The sequence below is a fragment of the Danio rerio genome, chromosome 9 (assembly GCF_049306965.1).
Source record: "Danio rerio strain Tuebingen ecotype United States chromosome 9, GRCz12tu, whole genome shotgun sequence".
NCBI classification, from domain to species: domain Eukaryota; kingdom Metazoa; phylum Chordata; class Actinopteri; order Cypriniformes; family Danionidae; genus Danio; species Danio rerio.
In genome coordinates this window covers 50,570,242-50,592,718 of record NC_133184.1, presented here as the reverse complement: position 1 = coordinate 50,592,718, position 22,477 = coordinate 50,570,242, and the positions used below count along the sequence as shown (strand labels likewise).

Genomic DNA, 22,477 nt, shown 5'->3' with positions numbered 1-22,477 from the left:
TCTGCTTACTATCTGTTGATACTGCTCCTTCAACAGACATTTTACTGACTACAAGAAACTTTGAAAGTACATGTCAACTTACACTAACCCCAACCCTAACCTAACAGTCTACTTATAATCTAATGAGAATTAGTTGGATGCAATGTAACTTAAATTCACCAAACGAACCATCAAAATAAAGTGAACAAAAAAGAGATATACTTTTTAATGGTAAAAGGTTGTAGAAATCACTTTCATTAGTCCCTCTACCTCTTATTTAATCATCTATATTACTTGTTTCTTTCTGTGCATGTAATTGTTCAATGTACGATGATTATGTAAGATTCCATTCTATCAGCCCAACTACAGAATCCGATCAATGGTCAAAGGTTAAATAAGCCTTTTAAGTGCTTCTGAAAATAATCGGGTTATTTTTCAAGATTTATAAATATTTGTTTTCAACTATAGATTCAATCTGACTTCAAATTTATGTGACGGTCAAATTTAGTTTGAATTTCTAATTAGGAACGGGTCACATTTGTGGTTCATAAATCATTTTAGTGTTTTGAATTATATCTGATTCCATACTCTTCAGTTATACGTCCATTAGGGATCTAGTGCCGCAGAGTTTTCACACCCCAGAGTTTATGCGTCACAGACAGGATCTCAACATTCTAAAGTTAGTCAGAGGATGCAGGGTTAACTAATATCCAATTAGGCTGGTTGCCTCCTGCTCAGTCGAACTGAAAGTGTCATTTCCATACAACTAAATCAGCGAGAACCAGAAATCGAATAGTCTCCGAGCTGAAGTGCTGACTGCTCCAAACGGTCTTGTGCGATTCGTTTGGGTATCATGTAAACGGATCAAGGGTGCACCAGCCTCCACATAATCTACTGAATATAAAAGATTTCAGAAGAATTCAGAACGCATCAAAACCTAACGCTTTATTTTCCAGATGAAAGTGTATCAGGCCAATTACTGAATCAAACAATGAAAGTCAATCCTAAAGTAAATGCACAACATCGATTATTTAAAGATAAATCTAAGAGAATGGATGTCCAAATTATACATGTTGAGCTTGAGAGCTCTGCACTACAGGCCGGACTGTACACACTTGCGACCCTGAGGCCCTGTTTACACTAATTTATTTTCGTTTTAAAACAGCGATCCACGCCCGCACTGGCGTTTCACCTAGTGTTTCTGAGCAACTCTCCATCCACACTATACAGCTGAAAACGCACATCACGTGACCACACACACACTCTGGCACTCTAGTGGACGTCTGAGCTCAAGGCAGTCATCTACCCAGATGAGAGCTGTGCACGTCGGAATGTTCATCAAGGATCTACCGCTGGATCTAATCTCACTATATTTGTTAAAAGTGTGTCACGGTTGATGATGCATGCGCACTCTGTCATGTTGTCACGTGGGATTGTTTTGTATTCTTCTACGTACTTCTGTTGTGTGTTGTGTTGTGATCACCTGACTCATTAACTAGCATCAGCTGGTCTGTCTTCAGTCCAGCTGTTGGTACTCAGCTCCACTTATTTAAGAAGCCTTGTTTACGTGCTGCATTGTCAGTTCGTTACTCTTGTTTATGATTTCTCTGTGTCTCGTCAGGACCCTCGTTGATCTGGTTCACTTTTGGACTCTGTTACCCCCGATTCTGCTAGATCCATTCCTGACACTGGACACTTTGAATTTGTTGCTAACATTTCTTGACTCAGGAAAATACGTTCAGGAAAATAACATACTAGTCAGATGAGTCCAATTGCAAGTGATATATATATATATATATATATATATATATATATATATATATATATATATATATATATATATATATATATATATATATATATATATATATATATATATATATATATATATATATACATACATACATACATACATACATACATACATACATACATACATACATACATACACACACACACACACACACACACACACACACACACACACACACACACACACACACACACACACACACACACACACACACATACATACATACATACATGTATGTATGTAAATATATATATATATATATATATATATATATATATATATATATATATATATATATCACTTGCAATTGGATATATATATATATATATATATATCACTTGCAATTGGACTCATCTGACTAGTATGTTATTTTCCTGAACGTAACGTGATATTTAACTCAACTTGTTGTCTATATCTAATGACATATTCCCCGACTTTGATCTTTTGAGTCTGTTACTTGTTCTCAGGTAACGTGTTTTGGTTGAGCACAAAGATAATATATTAATGTAGCCTTGTACACTGATTCTGCACATTTGACTGATCAATAACCTTTATTTCCTATATTGTATAAACTTATTGTACATCATACTTTTATAATGGCCATTATTGATTGTTAAAACTGATATTCAGCAAAAGAGACAATGTGTGTTTCATATTTTAAATGATAATTAAAGGAGGCAGTAACGTTATAGCCTCCGTTTTGTTATGCATACAGTGAAGATGATGATCATCTAAATATGCAGCAACACAACGCCTAAACAATTTGGTGTCTGTTAAGTTGCAAAATGACAATAGGCAGTTCCAATAAATCGGGTTTTCATTTTATTATTAACAAAGTAAAACAGCGTAGCCAGGATGATGTGAATGAGGTTATAAAGTACAGCTCCCTTTCAAGATTTACCCGACGTGTCCTCGGGAGTTTGTTTTTGAACTTACAAGGAGAGGATGCAAGACTGAACTGTGTGTAGGCTACTTAATATTGAGGAAAAAGCCCCAGTCAGATAGGCGAATGTCTGCAGCCACGCTTCCGTTTTCCCCCATCCACACTAACCAGAGCAGCAGCGTTTAAAAATGAAAACGGCCTCTTCAATGTTTTCAAAAAGCTCGGTTTTTGGTTCTCGAAAACTCCAGTGTAGTGTGGACGAAGGGTGTAACCGTAGCAAAACGCATGCGCTTTAAACTAAAACGTATTGGTGTAAATAGGGCCTGAGACATTTCGTCCTTCTCTTTAAATACCTGAAAGCAATAAATGCTTATTTGGTCAAAGTTAACCAGTGACTTAAAGATTTTCTCATCTGTTGGGATTTAATCAAAATTTATCAAAGATAGCGACAAAACCTCGTTACCAGTCACACCTGAGTATTTATCAATACCAGAGGGCAAGAAAAGTTCAGGAAAGAGGGCAAAAGCTGTTAAAGTCTATCCCTGACCTTTTTCTTCAGATTCCAGATTATTTGTTGCTTTATTACAGGGCACATTTAAGTCTGAGTAAAATCCTTTCCTACAATTAAAAGACAAACAAGTACGTTTCTTATTATTTAATATTCTATATATTTTAAAATATATACATATACGTGTATATTATGAATTGTTTTGATCCCAGTGGCACTTCAATTATTCATTCATTTTCTTTTTGGTTTAGTCCCTTCATTAATCTGGGGTCACCACCGCGGAATGAACCGCCAACTTATCCAGCATATGTTTTATACCGTGGATGCCCATCCAGCTGCAGCCCATCACTAGGAAACATCCATACACTACCAGTTACACACATTTTGGACAATTTAACTTACCCAATTCACCTATACCACATGTGTTTGGACTTTGGGAAAAACCGGAGCACCCGGGGGAAACACACGCCAACACAGGGAGAACATGCAAACTCCAAACAGAAATGCCAACTGACCCAGACGAGGCTCGAACCAGCGACCTTCTTGCTGTGAGGAGACATTGTGAGGAGTTGGTACCCGCTGTGATGACCCCTGATAAATAAGGGACTAAGCCGTAGGAAAATTAATAAATGTATAAATATTTGTATGTAAAATTAATTATTTTAAAATCATTTACAATATTTTTAAGTGTTCATTCTTTGACATTTTGCTGAAATAAAAGCTTTATTTTGCACTCGATATTTACTTGATAGCAAATCAGCATATTAGAGTAATTTGTTTGAAGCATGAAATGACACTGAAGACTGGAGTCTTATGCTGTGTTCACACCAAACGCGGATGAAGACTCAAGTGCTAGTGATTTACATGTCAATGGAAAAATGGAAATAGACATCTTGCGGTGCGATTCGCGCAATTGAGGTGGCGCAAATAATGATTCACGCAAACGCAGCATGAGTTAAGTACTTTCTGCATTGGAAAACCTGCACTTCATTCACATTGTGTTAACCAATCAGGAGAATTCTCTTGTAGGGGGCATGATTATGACGTAGCGCCTGCTGTTGGTGTGCCAAGGGGGGAAATCCCCTTGCTGACACCGGACAACAGCTCATCAAACTGGGCCCGGCTCAAGCCTGGTTTATACTTCTGCGTCAAGTGACTGGCGTAACCCACGGCGCATGCAATGTAGCTGTGCATTTATACTTCTGCGCGCTGTCTCTGTTGGTCTGCATTAACACTTCTGAAACGCTAGTTGGCAGTGAGGTGTAAATGTTCCTCTGTGTCGAGTTTCTTCGCTGCTGTTTTGCTTTTCCTGAACACTTCCTGGATGTACAAGTGGCTTAAACTCGCTCATTTTGAGGCAGGAACCGGCAGACGTGCAACAACTTTAACTATGAGGTAAACACAAAACAAAACTTTCCATCCGGAGCTCCTTCACGGGACACCACACTTGTAAACAATCGCTCCATTGGGGTCGCGCCATTCGTGCGGCTCTCGATCCCGTCCATACTCTTCAGTGCTACCAAGCCGACCAATTACAGAGCTTGCGCTACGCGTCGTTGCGACGTGTAGTTACACTTTTTGAGAGGTGGATGTCAGCGACGTTTGACGCAGAAGTATAAATCAGCCTTCAGTCTAAAGCATTGCTAAACGCCTCTGTCATCCAGGTACAGTTTCTGGAGGAGTTGATGAACTCAAAGAGCTGGGTGCACCTCTGAAAGGATCTAGTGGACTCAGACATGGTGCTGAACGAATCTACGCTCTTTTTAGTCTTCCTAAAGCACATAATGCACAGCTAACCTCTCAATAAAATCCATGTTAGCCATTTAGCAACAAAGCTAGAGTCACTGGGCAGACAGAAGCCCTGCCCATGACGTGAATCCAAGTCCATTGTGAAGTGCATATGCCATGCGAATGAAGTGAATTTGACGCACAAATGAAGAGAGTAAAGAGCATTCGGAGAAAACCCTCATGAACCCGGGGAGAACATGCAAACTCCACACAGAAATGATTCTGATGTATAATAATAATCTTAGATAAAAATATCATGGTTTGATGGTATTGTGATTACTGCTTTATAAAATATATTATTTTAAAACAAAAAAAAAACAAAAAACAAAAACTTTTTCCCCTTTGTACACAATATATTTTAATTTGAGAAACTTTTTAAATATTTTGGAGCAGTAAACATGCCAGGCTGAATAATTCAAATGAATCATTGACTTCTGCTGTCTTCATTACTTTCTAAAACACAGACTTCTTCACAATTTAAAACGGTTTCTTTGGATAACTTTTCTGCTAGAGATTCTGTTGTCTTAAAAACAAAACAAAACAAAAAAGATAAAACAAAATCTTACATACACCGTAGAAATGGTATAGCAGAAAATTTTGGCGGTTTTAAAACCTTGACTTTTCCTTTGAAAAAATGTTTACCTTGAAAACAGTTATGGTCCCATGCCTAGTCTACAATGATGAAAACAAATTAAATGCTGTTAAAACTAATAACACGTGCTCACAAGTACAGTATTATGGCAAGGTGTGTAAAATTAGGTTAATGACCGGGCGGTGAATAACTGTACAGCAATAAATCACTTATGACGTATTAATCAGTTAAAGCGATAAGGGTGTTTGCAATATTCAGACATGAAGTTGCATTTTTACATTCACATTTGTACATTTCAGGTAGCAAAAATTTAATTAAATGAATTAAAATAATTATTTTTTATTAAATTCTGAATTGCACACAATCCTGATCGTACATTAAAATGTGTAAGGTAAAAATAAACATATTCTCCATTAATACCATTGGTGCCTTTTGCAAATATGAGCAAAGGAGGCTGTAGGAAATTATAATACTGTATCATATCTTATATTTAATGCCGTGTCAGCTTGACCAGTAAATAAAATGTGATCATAATTTAAACTTTTGTTCAAAATATTCATTAAAAATAATAATAATAATAATAATAATAATAATAATAATGATATAAATTAAAAAGCTTAAAACAACTACAAACACAGCGCAGTCTTATCTCAAAATAAATATCTTTGTTAAATATGTGTTGGGCATCCCTATATGAATTCATTCATTCATTCATTCATTCATTCAATTTCCTTCGGATTGAACTGCCAACTTATCCAACATATGTTTTACAAAGCGGATACCCTTCCAGCCACAACCCATCACTGGGAAACACTCATACACTTTTGCATTCACACAAATACACCATGAACAATTAAGTTTATTCAATTCACCTAAAGTGCATGTGTTTGGACTGTTATATGTTATATTATTATTCAGTATATTACATTATTATTCAACACATCATATTATTATTCAACACATCATATTATTATTCAAACTATCATATTATTATTCAAACTATCATATTATTATTCAACACATCATATTATTATTCAATATATCATATTATTATTCAACATCATATTATTATTTAATATATCATATTATTCTTCAATATATTACATTATTATTCAACATATCATATTAGTATTAAACATATCATATTATTATTCAATATATCATATTATTTGCATATTATATTATTGTCGCCACTGGCTTGCATGATTCAGGATCTAAAAAAGCTACTCATCGATGAATTTGCTCTTCAGTGTTTGGACTCTCAGTAATGATTTCAAACCACACTGAACTGAGCTAAACTGAACTGAACTTAAACACTAAAAACTGAACCACCCTGATCCAGTTACTATGACCATTTATGTGAAGCTGCTTTGACACAATCTACATTGTAAAAGCGCTATACAAATAAAGCTGAATTGAATTGAATATTATTCAATATATCATATTATTATTCAACATATTACATTATTATTCAACATATCACATTATTATTCAACACATCATATTATTATTCAACATATCATATTATTATTCAACATATATTATTATTCAACATATCATGTTATTATTCAACATATCATATTATTATTCAATATATTATATCATTTATACCATATTATTCATTTATAACAATAAAATAAAATAGATCTCTCTCTCCCTTTCTCTCTCTCTCTCTCTCTCTCTCTCTCTCTCTCTCACACACACACACACACACACAGACAGTCACTAGGATTTAACTAATACAACCTTACTGATAACAGATTTTTATTTTTCTGTTGAACTATCCCTTATATTTCTAATGCAATTCTAAATAAATCAAGCAATTCACGTCTTGGCAAAAAGAGATTTATAAGTAGTGATTTACCTGTTAATATACCCTGAACTGGATCTGCTGTTCCTGGCGGCTGGTATAGTAAGTAATGGTGTTTTCTGCTTCTCTGTTCAGCTTGTGTTTTCTCAATCATTCTGAATAAGAGTCTTTGCCTGTTGATAATGCGAAAAGGTTCAAACGGGAATTGTTCAGGAGTACTGGAGCTTTTATAATAACACGAGCGATTGTTGCTCACCGCAGACAAAGAGTTTCAAAGAAGCCGCTCTTTCCTGTGTTTAGACGTGTATTGTGTTGGTATTGTTTACACTTTTCCAAACAGAGGAAGCTCTTGCTTTAAGAAGTGGGTCTCTAGAGCTGTGATGTTATTACCCTCAACTACAACTAATTATAATTAAAAAATTAAATAAAACAAAATGAGGCTAATAAATTAAACAATGTAATTTTAACTAAATGAAAGTGTCAAAAAACATTGAATGCAAAACTTTTAAATAATAGAAGCTACATAAAAACCATAGGTATTTAAATCATTTATAACCAATGCATAATGCTAATCAAGGGCCCGTGAAGTGCTTTGAAATGTGCATTTTTTTTATTTGACATTTAATGTCATCTCAACTAAAATAATTAAGAGAGGGCGGAACATAAAGAAGCTCCTGCCTTTTAAAAAACAGCCAATAGCTTTTGTTTGAATCACAGCTCTGCCAGTGAAGGGTGCATCAAATGAAAAGGAAATGCGTCTTGAAGGGGGTGGGGCATGTCAGATACTAGAGCACATTTGATTGGTCAGAAGATTTGACGAGAAACTGAATTTCTTTCCTCCTGGATAGCAAGATACAGAGAAGATCTGAAATTCCTGCTACCTGTCAGGGACACCTGTTCGACTCTACAGGCTCACGCACACACACATACACAACCGCAGATAAACAATCACCACCGATCCCCTCATCCAAACGCCTTCGTGTGCTTTCACCCACTGGAGGGGGTAAGCGGTCTGCGACCAGCGCCTCCATGGCTGCAGGACCAGGCGGCTGCCCGCCCTCATCGGACTACATCCATATCCCCTGTTCCCATCCCATTTGTCAATGTTGTGTCTTGCCCGTGTGCTTTCATGTGCTAGATTGGGCTGTTTTTCTCCTTTTCTCACTTTGCTCTAATCAAGAGCAAGGTTAGAGGGTGTTTTTTGCCTAACCCTCCTGATGTATCCTACTTGCCTTTCTAAATGCTACCTCCTGTGACCTGTCTTCCCCTGAAAATTGTGATGTTTGTGTATGGTCATGGGGGTTCAATTTCACTATGCGAAAGTATACGTGACAAATAAAGGCCTGATTTGATTTGAATTATGAGGTGATGTGAAAAAACAATCAATAATCGATTTAGGCGGACGTGACAAACTCCAAACTTGAGATGTTTATATCAGTTTAATATTTTCGAAATGCAAATTTATAAAACACTAGCTTATAGGTATCCTTAAAACTAACAGACTGAAATATAGATCTAAAAAAAATATTTTAACATTTTCATGGGACCTTTAAAGATTGGTTTCTTCTGTCTATATGCAATTTTGTTGCAATTTTAAATGAAGAAAAAATAAACTGTGAAAAAATGACTATGCAGTCGAAAAAATATGCTAAATGTCTTTTAAATCAAGTATGATGTATTTAAATAAAAATAATAGTAATATAACCAAAAATCTTTAAATGTTCATGTTTTTAAATAATAACGGTAAAATACTATGGATCTTTTAATTTATTTGTTTAATATAAAAATATAATAAAAATATAAAATATAAAAACATAAAATATTTTTTAACAATATAAAAATATTTTTGACTACTACAACTACTACTACTAATAATAACAATTATTATTATTATAACAAATAAAAAACTCATGTGTAATGTTTTAAATTATTATAAAAATTGACTTAAAATTGACTTAAAAATTGTGTTTTTTGTTATAATAATGATAATATTGATAATAATAATAATAATAATAATAATGATAATAATATTAACAATAATAAGAATAAATAATAATAATAATAATACTAATGATGATAATAATAATAACAAGAATAAGAATAAATAATATTAATAATAATAATGATGATAATAATAATAACAATAATAAGAATAATTAATAATAATAATAATAATAATAGTAATAATAACAAGTCTAAGTATAAACTAAATATCTTTCATATATTTTTTTTTCCATAAAAAAAACTCTTTCTGTTTGCATATATAATTTAATTATAATGCTTATAATTTAATTTAATCATCTATTCCAGTGATTTAAAAGATCAATTCATTAAATTATAGTCATCCGAAATCACTCTAACATTAATTATTATTATCATCATCATAATTATTTTTATTATGATTATTAATAGCAATAGTAATAAAAGCAATAATGACTGGAGTAATAATTTCATTTGAAACTGCATACAAAATGCTTTGAAGATCTCTATATTAACAATGTGTTTGTAAATTTTTCTGAATTATCATCAATATTTAACCTGCTCCCCTCCCACTAATTTCGTTATTTTCAGATTAGACATTGTGCTTCCTCTCTGTTCTCTGAGTTTCCCTCCCTGCCTACGAAGTCTCCATGGGAAGAGGTATTTAAACTGAATGTTCATACCAGTGGGATTATTTCTAAATTATATGCAATTATTTTGTCAAAGGACATTTCTCATAATATTAAAGCTATCAGGGCCTGGGAAGAGGAACTTGACTTAGAGTTTGAAGTTGACTACTGGAGTGCAGTATTGGACAATGTGCGCACCTCCACTTCATGCGCTAGACTTAGTTTTATGCAATTTAAAACGATACACAGAGCTCATCTCTCAAAGGCCAAACTTTCTAAAATGTATCCCAATGTTTCTGATATGTGCGATAAGTGTAAACTATCACCTTGTAACCTTAGTCATATGTTTGTATTTTGTCCCAAGTTGCAAAATTACTGGATTACTTTCTTCAAAATTGTTTCAGATATCCTGGGGGTCAAGTTAGCTGTTTGCCCTTTAATCGCGATCTTTGGTGTTCCCTCTCAGTGTCAACTTTTTAACCGGAGACACGCTGACATTGTGGCTTTTGCCTCTCTTCTCGCTAGGCGCAGGATACTTTTGTCTTGGACCTCCCCACAACCCCCCTCTATTTCATTATGGCTCAAAGATTTGGTCTTCTTTTTAAAACTTGAGAAAATTAAATACAATATCAGAGGTAGGGGAGAGCATTTTTTTGAAAAATGGCAACAATTTATTGCATTCTTTAATCACTTAAAAACCTTAGATGTGGATTGAGTGAAGGTACATGTGTATGTATGTATATGGTTTGTAATTGTAATTTTTTTTTTTATATAATTTTTTTTTTCTGTATTTGTATTTTATTTTATTTATTATTATTTTGTTTATTTTATTTATTTATTTATTCATTTGTAAATGTTGATTGTTTTAATTGGGGATTGTTTTGTTTTGTGGATTGTTATAAAATGTAAAATGCTATTTGCAAGAATAAAAATTCCATGACAAAAAAAAAAAGAAACTGCATACAAAAAACGCAGTTAATTAAATATTTGTAAATTGATTTTTTAATTAAATAATGAACAAAAAAAAAACATTAAAAAACTAACCCCAAACTTTTGACTGGTAGTGTGTGTACACATACACAGCTGAAGTCAGAATTATTAGCCCCACTGAATTATTCGCCCCCTCTGTTTAACTTTTTCCCCAATTTTTGTTTAACGGAGAGCAGATTTTTTTTCTATACATTTCTAAACATAAAGTTTTTAATAACTCATCTCTAATAACTCATTTATTTTATATTTGTCATGATGACAGTAAATAATATTTTACTAGATATTTTTAAAGACACTTCTATACAGCTTAAAGTGACATTTAAAGGCTTAACTAGGTTAACTAGGCAGGTTAGGGTAAATAGGCAAGTTATTGTATAATAATGGTTTGTTCTGTAGATTATCGAAAAAGCATAGCTTAAAGGAGCTAATAATTTTGACCTTAAAATGTTTTTTTTTAATTAATAACTGCTTTTATTCTAGCTGAAATAAAACAAAGACTTTCTCCAGAAAAAAAAATATTATCAGACATACTGTGAAAATATCCTTGCTCTGTTAAACATCATTTGGGAACTAATTGGGGCTAATAAATCTGACTATATATATATACACACATTCATAAAAAATGAATCTGTTGTTTTACCTGACCTTCGCACTCTGACTGTCACTTCTAAATCTTAGACGCCAATCTTGTGTGATTTTGGGCTCCTGAACAGTAAACTGCTGTGCGTGTGTGTGATCTCTCAGCGCCCCCTGCAGGAACAAGACGACACAGGCATTACATAACAATGAGTAAAGCGGTGTCAGATGCTCAGCCGCAGAAAAAATAAAAAGATGCTCAACGGCACAGAAGAAACAACAAACACATTCCCAAAGCACTGAGGACAGCGACTCCAGCCTAAAACACATCTCCACTCTGAAAGCTGACAATATATAAGCGGTGAGTACTTTGTATAGGAAATTTAGAGATAAACTATTCAGCAAGAAGTCTCAAGTTTATGCTTTTAGTGAATGTATGCTGTACATTTAAGGCGTTTTCGGGCATGATTACGCTTTTTTCCTCATAAACACGTTTAATGTTGCAACAACGTTGGCATAGCTTGTTTGTTTCAAAGTGCATAGTTTTGTAAAAGTTAATTGGACATCGCTTTACACGCCAAGTAATGAGGTCCGGTTCATTTCCAAACATGAATCGGCTCTCTCGAACAGTTCGGTTTGTAACGAACAAATTAATCAAACGATGCAGTCATGTGGTTTCGGCTTCTGATGTAGCGTGTTTTAAAAATGTAAATAATAAAGCTAGCATGTAGCAATCAAACTACACTTTAAGTTGGTCGTTTTATAACCTAAATAATTTGAATAATTTACATTTAAATGTACATGTAAAGTCACTTCTCTCAAATAAACATGTTTGCGCGTCGTTATATCTGTTACATCCGTTTCATGTGTTGATTAATGTTTTACCCGTACGTTTTAATTGTGAGATTTAACTTACTTTACGAGACACATATTGTCAGTCCTTCGTTTCACTTATTTTTCTTAGTATTTAGAATCAAAGGTGTTTACATTATTGCTTCTTTTCATCCATCATTCGAGGGGTTTCAGCTTTCGAATCGGCCATGCTTGAAATTAACGGTTAAATGAAGAGTCACTCCAACAGATTCAGTGAATCTTCTCTTTGAAGCAGAAGCAGTTTGACTGAATCAGTTAAGAAAGGGCGATATGCACACAGACTTTTAATTTCAGCCCAGCCTCAGCGATTCCGCTTATAAAATCTTTCCATTATAAAATCGCCATGTTAAAAAAGATTTTAAAAAATATGCTCAATGGCATAGAAAAAACAATTAAGCTAACATGAAGCAACAACTACCCTTTAAACGTTTAATTTTATAATTGCTCTGTCATCTACCTCAGTAAGCTTTTTTGCAACCGCGATTCAGCTCGTAAATAAGGGGTTTTTAACCTAAATAATTTGAATAATTGACAACATGTAACGTTACTTATCTGGATTAAACATGTTTGCATGGCATTATATTTGTTACATCTCTTTAATGCGTTGATAAAGCTCTTTTACCGACAAATTGTAGACTTAACTTTACGACACACTTAACAGTCCTTCGTTTAACTTCAAGTTTTCTTAGTAGCTTTTTACAATCAAAGGTGTTTACATTATTGCTTCAGTTTTCAAATTATAATTCAATGAAGAGTCATTTCAACAGATTCAGTGAATTGGTTCTTCAAAACAGAAGCTGTTTGACTGAATCAGTTAAGAAAATGGAGTACACGAATGCAAACTTTTATTTCTGCCAGCCTCCACGCTTCCGATTAACTGTCTTTCCATTATAAAATACTCACGTTTAAGATCTGATTTCTTTACAAATCAGTGATCCGTACTGCCAGTTATATATACAATATAAAGTAGGTCTCAGACCGGACAAGAAGCACTGCATTAAATTATAATGGGCTCTATGCACAGCTAGAGTATTGAAGCCAACGGTAAACTTCCGGTGAAAACTTAAGGTGACTATTTTAAATTTCACAAGGTTGCTTTTACAGCATCGATGTTGTAATGTAACTAAAATACATTCAGTAATAAAGACTTAAGCATTCATTTAGTTGTTCAAGCGTAAAACGAGATGAGAGACCACTAGCGCCTTCAGTAGCAACAAACTTGCGCAGAAATTCCATTGAAAATACCGGGGTAAAATAAACAGTCATATTTTAAAGACATGGTGGGGGGTAAATGGAGTTTAATGCAGTGCTTCTTGTCCGATCTGAGACCCACTTCGTATATCTACCAGGCAGTGAAAATCGCTGATTTTTAAAGAAATCAGATCTTAAACCTGACAATTTTGTAATGGAAAGACAGTGCACTGGAAGCCCTTGGGCTGCCTGGCTGAAAATTAAAGGTCCTTGTGAATATACTGACACAATTTCAATTTACTATAATCTTCTATGTTAAGCTGATTTGACACAATCTACATTATAAAAAGCGCTAAAGAAATAAAAATGAATTGAGCTGAAATGAAATAGCCCACCATGTCTTTAAAATAGAGATACCCCAGTATTTTTAATGGAGTTTCTGTGCTTGCCTGCTGATCCTGACGGTGCTAGTGGTTACATGGTCTTTCATCTCGTTTTACGCTTGAACAACTAAATGACTGCCTATAAAGTCTATTTATCTGAATGTATTGTAGTTACATTACAACATGGATGCTGTAAAAGGATTCTTATGAAATTGGAAATATTCACATTAAGCTTTCACCGGAAGTTTATCATTGGCTGAAAAACACTAGCTGTGCATGTAACCTATTCAGCAGCTCTTTCACATCAACATGTAGTCACATGCTATCATTCATTTATTTATTTTCTTGTCAGCTCAGTCCCTTTATTAATCCGGGGTTGCACAGCGGAATGAACCGCTAACTTATCCAGCAGGTTTTTACGCAGCAGATGCCCTTCCAGCCACAACCCATCTCTGTTAAAGATCCACAAACACATTCACACACACTAATACACTAAGGACAATTTAGCCTACCCAATTCACCTGTAAAGCATGTCTTTGGACTGGGTGGGAAACAGGAGCACCTGGAGGAAACCCACGCGAACGCAGGGAGAACATGCAAACTCCACACAGAAACGCCAACTGAGCCGAGGCTCGACCCTGCGACCTTCTTGCTGTGAGTGGACAGCACTACCTACTGCGCCACTGCTTCGCAACGTGCTATCAACGCCAGATATATTGTAAGGTTTTGCTAATAAAGTTAACCTAAAACAATAAATCTTCTGTATTATTATATTTGTTGCATTTTATTTACAGACATTTGGTCAATTTAGTTATTAAGTTAAATTGATTTCAAATAAAGCTAATGGAGTATTAAGTGTTTTTCAGCCAATGATAAACCTCCGGTGAAAGCTTAATGTGATTATTTTCAATTTCATAAGGATCCTATTACAGTGTCCATGTTGTAATGTAAATACAACACATTCAGTTAAATAGACCTAAGCATTCATTTAGTTGTTCCAGCGTAAAACGTATAACCGTTTGTGCTGTCAGGATCTCCAGGAATCTCCAATACTGGGAATATTAGGAAAATTCTGGGGTAAAATTAACTATCTTATTTTAAAGGCATGGCTGGGGGAAATGCAATTTAATGCAGTGCTTCTTGTCTGGTCTGAGACCCACTTTATATTATATATAAAGTGGGAAGTAAAGATCACAAATTTGTAAAGAAATCAGACATTAAAAGTGGCAATTTTATAATGGAAAGAGAATTCACTGGAAGTGCTGAGGCTGGCTGAAATTTTAAGTCCATTTGCATATACCCCATTTTGTCTAAGAACAACATGGATGTCATCAGTGCTGGCAAGATATGATGTTGGGCCACGAGTTTTAATGAGAATTGTGCAAGATAGAGAGCGGTGGCATTTAGTGTTGACTCATGCAAGAGCCAACTGAATGTTGAAGTGCAGTAAGTTGCATGGAGATATGTAAATGTGTACAAACATTTGTAGGAAAAGAGTGGGGGTATATGAGCCAGTGGGTAAACTGAGCCATCCTCTAGGCCAGTATTTCCCAAAGTGGGGGTCGGGGGACAATGTCATGCTCGCATGGTAATTTCCAAAACTTGATTAAACTATTAGAATTACCATATTTTATCCATAACCTACAGAAGATAAAACAAGTAGTTAATAGTTACATAAAAAGGCAACAACATGCAAATAAAAAGCCATCAGCCTTTAATTTTTTTTTTATAATATTGGTGTGTTTACGTTTGGTTGACAACACAGCAATAGCGCCAGCTGCAGCAGATTGATTTTATAGCACCAGGTTAACCTTTCTGACATCTTTATGGGAATCAGAAACATTAAAAATAAATACATGCCTCAACTGAACATGGAGGATGATCTCTGAGTGGCGTTCTCTAAAATTAAACTAAGAATAGACTTGTGCTGTAAACTTTCTTCTTAGCTGAGGTTAATATTAAAAGAAACAAATTAATAAATGACAAAAAAATATTGTTGTTAATGTTGGAATATCAAGCTAATTCGATGCGTGTTCAATAAGAAAAGGTCAGGAGAGGGTTTTCTCCAAAGTCAAAATATTAGTAGTTTATTAGATACAAATGAATCATTCGCTGACAGAGCTCTGGCTTATGTTACCCCATTGCAATACAAGAATTACATTCAGGAGGTTGACTAACATTATTTTCCCTGACTCCAGCATATACAATTGAAACCAGTTTACATACACTGTATAAAAAGGCATAGAACTATTAGAAAAAAGTCAGATGTTAGTGTGACTAAACTTTTTCTCTTTTAGGAAAGTTAGGATTGTCAAATTTGTTTCAGTTCTGCTTAAAAGGCAGAATAATGAGAGAGATTTTTGAGAAATTGTTATAACTTTTTCTGAAAGTCAAGTTTACATACAATAGGATTATTACGCCTCTGAAAAGCTCAGATGAAGGTGTTAAGGTTTTAGAAGTTTCTGATTGGCTAATTGACAACCTTTGAGTTAATTGGAAGCACAACTGTAGAATAGTATTTAAGGAAAACCTCAAACACACTGCTTCCTTGTGCGACAACATGGGAAAATCAACAATTTGCTAAATTACACTGAGAAAAAGAATAATTTTTGGAGACATGTCCTGTGGTCTGATGGAACTAAGGGCCTACTCACACTGTGCTATCTGAACATGTCCAGGCCCGTTTCTGGGATCGTTTAAGAAGTGTGAGTGAGCTGAATCGGGCTCAGGCATGGTTCACTTGGCCGGCCCTGGCCCGGTTGGAAGAGGTGGGCCTGAGCGCGGTTCACTTGGGCTTTGGCGCGGTATGTTTGTAGTGTGAGTGCAAAACGCGCCAAGGCCCGAAACTGAAAGCGAGACGTGACTTTAAGGGAATGTTTCATATGGATTTATTAATCATTCTTACAGTTCAATGAACGCAAACTGCCCTAGATTATTACAGACGCAAGCCCTTCACTGCACCACAGCTGCGCACCTTCAGCAAACCTCCTAATTCTTCCTGCAGCACGAGGGCTTTATGATAGTTTATGAGCCCCAAAAGGGCGGATCTGTTCGGCGAAATATCTGACTGCGTGTCACCGCATCCCTAAGGACTGTTTGGCGAAATATTTGACTGCATGTCACTGCATATCAAACGACTGAAACAATATAACTAGAGAAATCTCCACTGTGCTTAGCGAGAGCGCTTCTCTACTGACCAGCCCAGCATCGATGACGTAAGCGTGCCCAGGCCCGATTGTTGTGTGAGTGCGGGCCGTCGGGGGAGACGGGACGGGGGACAATCGTGCTTTGGCCCGGTTCGAGGCAACTGTACATTGTGTAAGTTTGGCCTAAGATTGAACTGTTTGGCCATAATGACCAGTGTTACATTTGGAGGACAAAAGGGAAAGCTTACCAGCCTAGGAACACCACCCCAAATGTGAAGTATGGGGGCGGCAGCATTATGTTGTGGGGCTGTTTTGCTGCAGAAGGGACCACTTCACAGCATAGATGGCATCATGAAGAAAGAACATTATGTAGAAATACCGAAGAAATATCTTAAGACATCAGCCAGGAAATTAAAACTTGGGCACAAATGTGTCTTCCAAACCGACCATGACCCTAAGCATACTGCCAATTTAGTTAAAATGTGCTAACTAATTTGTAAATGTTTTGGAGTGGCCATCAAGACAACAGAGTAAATGTTTTAGAGTGGCCATCACAAAGCCCTGATCTCAATTCTATAGAAAATTTGTGGGCAGAGTTGAAAAAGCTTGTGCGAGCAAGACAGCCAACATATCTGACCTAGTTACACCAATTCAGTCAAGAGGAATGGGCCAAAATTCCTTCAAACTATTGTGAGAAGCTTATGGAAGGATACCCAAAACATTTGACCAAAGTTATACAGTTTAAAAACAAAGCTAAAAAAATAGCAAGGAAATGTCTGTAAACTTTTGACTGTCTAGAAATAATAAAAAAATCTCTCATTATTCTGGCATTTAGCAAATGTAAATCATTTAAGTAATCCTAACGGACCTAAAATAGTAAACGCTTAGTATGATTTATCATCAGACATTTGTTTTTAAATGGTTATGTTCTTTTTTTTTTTTTAGAGTGTATGTAAACTCCTGATTTCAACTGTATACACAACTGATATTAACAGGTGGAGTTTTGGTGTAACATCACTTATCAGTCATTCTGCAATCCTTTGGCTCTTGTACCCCAAACATACTTCCTCTTTCTGCAACTCTTCTCTGCATAGCGGAACGGAACAGTTAAGTGTATCTGTAATATATTTCACAACTTCTACAAGCATCCAGCTCCTTGTGACACGTCTGAACTTCTTATTAGACAACAGTCTAGAGCAAGAGCCCTCGCACTATATTTATTCTTATTCAGTTGTTTCCCTCTTTTCAGCAGTTCCTTCTAAAAAGTATGCAACACAGTAAGAAAGAAGAAGTATGCTTGGCCAATATATGGTATCACAGAAAAGAAAAAGATTGATTAATCTCTGTTGTTAGTCTAAGCAATTTTTCTAATAAAAAATTAAGACACAAAAGTAATAAAAAGTAAATTTCTACATTAAACATTTGCACTTATTTGTGTTGTCAATATGCTCATGTTTATATAGGCCTTTATATACCACAGTCCTGTCTGGTTCTTGAATCTGACTGGCTGATAGCCGTGCGATATTTTGCCAGTAACATCACACAAAGGCCTCTTCACCCTTCACCTCTGTGTATTACTCCGCCCACATACAGCAAGCAACAAGCAGGCTACAGTTTGACAAATATTACTGTTGTTAGACAACAAAATGTACTTTTGAGGCTTTATTAGTCGAGAATGTAGTTGTTTAGATTGCAACAATGCAGTTTATTTGTAAGAATAGTGCCTATTTTAAAATATTTACAATTTCTGAGAGCTCGACGGCGGTGGTTGACGTTGTCTATCCACAAGATGGTGCCAGAACCACATAATAAGCCCTTGCTCAGTGTGTTAACTTGAGCGCCAATTAAAAAGCTGAAAAACAGAAGCCTCGTGGTTTTTAAGGTGGACCAGATAGAGTCAATAAGAAGCTGCGAATAAGAAGCTGGATTCAGCCTTGTCCCTCCTTATCGCAAACACAACAGCAGTCTGGTGAGAAATCTCTGTAGACGGATGGAATTTCATGTCACGTTCAGCCTTATAATCTTAAAATGTGAGCAAAATTTGCTGTTTTGTCATCACCTTAAAGGGGTCACACACCAGAAGCGCCGTTCCACATTACGCTATTGACCTTATTCTAAAATGCGGAAGTGCGCCTGTTTTCGCGATTGTCTTAGAACTTCCATTTCAGTCGCCTATGGGAGAAATGACAAGGAATAATAAACGGCAAAAAACGATCAAACTACTTGCTCTACAAACAAATGTTTGCATGACTACACAGACCAAGTAGAATAATATAACAAGGAAATATCAGTTTGCAACATCAAACAGCGAAACGAGCAGTTTTTAATGTCTAAAAATGAATGGAAGTGAATGAGACCGGAAGTCTCGTGCCAAAAAGATTCAAATGGCAGCGCCCGCTCGTCCGCGGAGAATAAGGTCAATAGAGAATGATTCAAACACTAGCTCTAAAGTGACGTTGGTGAATTAGTAAACGGCTTCTGCTGTTCTGACATCAGCTGCCGATGTGAATTAATGGCGGAAGAAAGTGGTTCCTAACACAAAAGGGTTTTAGACTCTCTTTGTTTGATTTTCTTTTTAATGTACAAGATTGTGGCGTTGAACTGTTGTATAAATGTATTAACACATTTCTAAACATTGTAGTGTTAATAACTCATCTCTAATAACTGATTTATTTTATCTTTGCCATGATGACGGTTAATAATATTTAACTAGATATTTTTCAAGACACTTCTATACAGCTTAAATAGACATGTAAAGGCTTATTAGGCAGGTAAGGGTAATTATGCAATGTATTGTATAACAATGGTTTGTTCACACTAGATTTTGGCTAAGACTAACATACTGCTACTAACATCTAAAAACCATTATTTTAATTTCTCTGGACCTTTATGAAAAGCCTGATTAGCCAAAACAGTGTCTTCAGAAAGTGTGATTCATTCTAGTGAGACTTTTTTTTTTTTTACCAATTATGTGTTTTCACACACTAGAATTTTCTTTTTTTCCTGACAGCCGCTTCCAGTGCAAAGAGTACAAACAAGTTCAGACGTAGTGCAGACATGCATACTTAATGAGTCAACGGTAGTAGAATGAAGCATAAAATAATAAAGAGGAGTACAGGAGATAAATCAGTAATGTGCAGACAGGGGTGTGTTGTTTAGGTGGAATATGACTTTGGTTGGGGGGGGGTGGTGGCGAGGAGCTGTTCTTGTGTCCGGCTGTTCTGGTGCTCGGTGTTCTGATCGCAAATATTTAAGCGGTGGGCTGAACGTGAGGAATACAGATGATTTTTCTCACTCTGGAGGTGTAAAGATCTGTAGGTTTAGGCAGGGTGCCATCAGTAATCCAAAAATTCTGACTGGGCAATATGACAAACTCACGATATAGTAACAATTCTGTAAATGTATTCAATTATTAGTTTATTGACCACATATGAAGAACTCTTTAATTTTATTTTATTTACATTTTAAAATATATATTTGATCATCTGCTCATTCAAGTGTGTTCATATTACATACTTTATTCAGAACTTCAGGGCAAAGGTTGGATTTAAAATGAAGAAATACACAATATAAAACACTTTCCAAACACTGATTACAGGTCAAACATAAAATATCGCTTTACCTGCCAGACCAGTATATGGAGCTGTAATTCTCCCATAGAGATGCACAAAAAATGGAGCATGCATATTAGAGCTGTACAATATATTGTTTCAGCATTGATATCGCAATGTGTGTGTCCACAATAGTCACATCGCAGAATATACAATGTTGAGTTGGAGTTAGCACAACAGTGGAGTCAATGAATTTGTGGAGTCATTGCAAAGTACAACCATAACAGGGTGAAACTTTTGCATGAAACATTTGCATGCTTTAAATACAATTCATAAGAGTTTAAAGCATTTAGGCACAAAAGGTCAAATTTTAATACGTTATTAAAAGTTATTAGTTCGATAAAGACTATACAGTGTTATTTTACATTCCATTATTCATTTTCTTTACCTAAATACAGCTTGACACTCCAAAAGACCACAAAGCACTGCTTATTTGACTTTTTTCGTTGCTCTAATGTAATAATTTTTGCTTGCAATTTATTCGTTCATTTTCATACATGATTCACACCCTTACAAAATCTCCCCTATCAATCTAAATTAATGATTGCTTTCCAAACAGAGCTATTCAAGCTATCTGGTGAAACTGTATTTATATCGCAGAAACACTAAATATCGCAATGTCAGATTTTTCCAATATCGCGCAGCCCTAATGCATATTAACTTTGTGTGCAGTAGACAAACCAACACAATATGGACATAATTAATGCTTTAAAGGGGTGGTCCAGAGTGTATTTTTAAGGCTTGGTTGTGTTTATAAGATGCAAAGCAATGTGTGCTCGTTCTTCACTTGTAAAAAAATCATGTTCTTTTTCATATATCTTACTTTGATTATATACAGCTACTCAGCTAACATGAAAACGATGGTCATATTTCCTAGTTCCGCTGGAAGGCCCGCCCTCAAGTGGCCCTGATTGGTCAGCTAGTTATGTTCTGTGATTCGTGGACCGGCTCCACGTCACACCCTTACAAGCCTGCACTTTAGCGCTGTGTAAATACTGCCAGTCAGAGCAGCAGTTAGCAGCATTAGCTGCCTGAAACAGACAGAAAAATGAAGGGCACACAGTTTAACCTCACGCCTGCTCTCGAAAATAAAACCTGACAAGTGTCTTCCACATATATTAGGAATAAGCATGTGTAAGTAATATAAAATGTTCACATATCTTTTGTAAGTTGTTATTTGAGATATGGAACTTATGGAAAGCAGCCGCATAGAAAGAAACTGCAGCGCTGCTGAAGATTATGGGTGTTTACAGCAGTTTGACTGATAATTATGAATTTGTAGCTAAATTGTTAACAGCGCTAAACAGCGTTTCCTGTTATTTACATTCTTATTCACGTCTTCACTACTGCATACCGTTAATGCTAGAAACTGTGCATGTTGTCCAGCACTGAACTGAGAGAGATTCTGGAGGCTCTCCTTTGTCAAATGCTAGAGCTATATCTTTTTAATAATCTTCTGGAACATAATTAAAATTAAACTGCAAGCACTTCTGTCTTTGTGTCGTGTCCTTTAGAAGACCAAATACAAAAAACAGAACAAGCTCTGTGGAAATAGCAGCGTTTGGATGGCACTTTAGCTGTCTTTGCATTTGCATTGAACTTTGAGCGTCTTACAAGAGATGCTGTTTATGTTCACAGCTACACTACACATCAACTAGTTTAAAATATGACATTGTAGTGGACCACCTCTTTAAAGGCTTCTTTTTTGTATTTGTCCACCCTGGG

General features: G+C 35.5%; 1 protein-coding gene and 1 long non-coding RNA gene across 4 annotated transcripts in view; one reads left to right on the top strand and one right to left on the bottom strand.

The window, feature by feature from the left end:
• LOC141374964 (uncharacterized) overlaps nucleotides 1-22,477 on the bottom strand; it is a 124,118-nt gene that overhangs the window by 93,231 nt on the left and 8,410 nt on the right. The window lies entirely within an intron of this gene.
• dhrs9 (dehydrogenase/reductase (SDR family) member 9) overlaps nucleotides 11,775-22,477 on the top strand; it is a 30,184-nt gene continuing 19,481 nt past the window's right edge. Inside the window, exon 1 of one of the 2 annotated variants that reach the window (XR_012384865.1) lies at nucleotides 11,775-11,909. The gene's annotated coding sequence lies outside the window, so the exon portion shown is untranslated. 2 annotated transcript variants of the gene reach the window in all.